Here is a 2,617-nt window from a genome sequence, read left to right as displayed (position 1 = left end):
ACAGAAACCGAAGGTGCAAACATAGTACAACGGTGGAGAGAAATCAAAAGGTTTGAAGATCCGGTAGGTATTAGATAAAAGGAAGATAAACGGACACGCACGCGTCACAACTCAAGACAGGTAAGCACCTGCAATATGAATGTACAACAAATACAACACTGACACAAAGAAACAGTAATTTACTCTCTTGATTAGTTGTAAAATAATATATATATAATAATTTACATCACAAAGCCACAAAGGTGTAAATAGAGCCAAACATGTAAGCTTTTCATTTTTTTAAATTTGGATCACAAAGCCACATAGTGCTTTTGTGTTTTTCCCTGTCTCGGTACAATAATCAACAAAGCTGACAATTTTTTTTTATAAAATATAAATATTATAATTATAAACATACCATATATGACTAAACCAAAGTAAGCCTCAAACAAACTCTACATGTAAAGACCAACATCCGTTTGCATATGTATATGGTAACCATAAACACAAATCCCATACTTAAGATAAGTCTATTACAAGAAACAGATGGTCCATTTAGTGCACCACGTGGCCGAACCGGTGTCTTTGAAGGGCTCACCCTACATCAACATGACCCAAACCATAAATATGGTTAATTACATATCTCAATAAATAATATTAAAATGGATCATATACCTTATTGGCAATGATCCCAATACAGCACCACTACAGTTCAGGGCTGCAATTGCACTCTCAGCCTACAAGTTCCAAAGCCATTAATCACAAACAACTACATCGCGTATATGCTAATAAAACTGCGCAAAAATTACCATCACGAACTCCACAAACGCGATACGAGTCGAATGATGATAGTCTCCAAGCAACCTCAGGCGGTAGACCTATGAAATGAGATATTTGTTAATAAACAAAACAATTGCTTTTGCAGATTAAATTAATCAATCACAAACCTCGCCACAAAGTGTTTCAAAGAAGAGTTTGACATCCGCTTGAGTAACCTAGTATAACCAAAACGTATCACACATATGTAATATGTTGTTGTACTAGGAATTATCAAACATGTTAAAGGTCAACTACCTTCTTATCAATGTTAGTACAATAGATAGTTCGTGCACACATTTCCCTCTCGTCTTCAGACTAAAATAAAATAAAATAAAATAAAAGTGACGTTTGCATCAGATAACGCAAATATGCAAAGTTTATTTATTATAGCTGCATAAGTCAAAACACGTGTCAAAAGAATCATACCCGAGGCAAAAAAGTAGGGTTTACGGGTGCAATTGCAGTTTTTGAAGGAAGTACCCTAACAGGGTAATAACCGAGCATGGTTCCTCCTAGACTCAACGCGTTCTTTGCACCTTCTGCAGAAATATTTAATGGCTATTAAAAGCGTTTAAAAAAATACATTTAAACTATTATACTATAATTGGAATACCCTCATCTGTGAACTCTATAAACGCAAACCGAAGAACGGAATTAGGGTCACCACACACACGACAATCAACAACCTGCCCACAATTGACAAAAAGGGCTGCAAGTTGTTCTTCAGTTACCTAAAACAGACAAAATCTGTGTTTAGATAAGTGTTATACAAACAGACAAAAGCTGACGTGAGATGAGTATTGACCTGATGATCAATATCAGACACGTAAACCGTCCTCTTTATAACATCTTCGCGTTGTGCAATACTAGTTCGGCTATTCATCCTTCGTTTACCGTGACCAAAGTTACTCTTCTTCTCGTCATAACCATCAAAATCCCGAATAAATCAGCACCAAAAATAGATACAAAGAATCCAATAATCATATTTGTTTCTTTCAATATATAGAAAAAATTTTCAGCTTAATATATGAAAAGTGATAGAAGAGTCGTATTTAATCACACTAACATATGAAAAATGATAAAACAATTTTATCTAATTGTAGTAACATATGACAAACAACAAACATTCATATCTAATTGTAGTAACATATAGCAATATATCTAAAACAGTAACATATATATATATATATAACAATCTAAGATGAAACAAAAATAAGGATGGTTAATCTGATGGTATACCCTTGTAGCAGAAGCAGGGTTGGAAGTCGCATTGGCAAACAAGGGGTTGTTGGTTTGAAGCAGGAAATTGTTGACGGCGGCACCATAACCGGCCTGACATGATTCCCGGAGAGCGACGGAGGCAAGAATTCAGCCGCCATGGGGTTCAGTTTCGAGAGCATTTCGGCCAAATCCCTCATTTCCTTGTTAAAACCCTCATGATCACCACCATTCATCACCATCTGATGATCAATTGCTATAGGTTTAGACTGACCATCGACGTCGTCGTTCTGTTCGGATTGATTGTTATTCGATCCACCGGTCTCAACAACCGCCATGAGATTTTAGTTGATTATTATTTCGATTGGAATTGATCACTAGTACACGTGGGATAAGTTATAATTGATTTTAGCAATCAACCAAAAACAAGATTACCTGATAACAACAACAACAACAACAACAAGAGGTGATTCATTGAATCTATCTACCTCGGATAAGAGGAAGTAACCATCTGTTGAAAATATATCATAATCGATCTCGTTGTATAATCATCAACAACCACCACCTAAACAGGAGAGAGGTGTATGTGTGTGTGTGTGTG

The 2,617-nt window shown here is 35.9% G+C and overlaps 1 pseudogene across 1 annotated transcript; it reads right to left on the bottom strand.

Moving 5' to 3' along the window:
- Window positions 1–334: 334 nt before the first annotated feature.
- On the bottom strand, window positions 335–2,396 carry LOC143607782 (polyadenylate-binding protein-interacting protein 12-like; annotated as a pseudogene). The gene is made up of 9 exons (XR_013149053.1): window positions 2,038–2,396; window positions 1,604–1,714; window positions 1,412–1,529; window positions 1,225–1,337; window positions 1,054–1,113; window positions 927–974; window positions 789–857; window positions 655–716; window positions 335–578 (listed from the first exon to the last, which is right to left on the bottom strand). The product of XR_013149053.1 is annotated as a polyadenylate-binding protein-interacting protein 12-like (transcript).
- Between the last annotated feature and the right edge of the window lie 221 nt (window positions 2,397–2,617).

This window comes from Bidens hawaiensis, unplaced genomic scaffold (assembly GCF_021521415.1).
Source record: "Bidens hawaiensis isolate Kalapana, Puna unplaced genomic scaffold, B.hawaiensis_p1.1 tig00086576_1, whole genome shotgun sequence".
Classification (NCBI taxonomy): domain Eukaryota; kingdom Viridiplantae; phylum Streptophyta; class Magnoliopsida; order Asterales; family Asteraceae; genus Bidens; species Bidens hawaiensis.
This window is presented reverse-complemented; position numbering and strand designations above follow the sequence as displayed.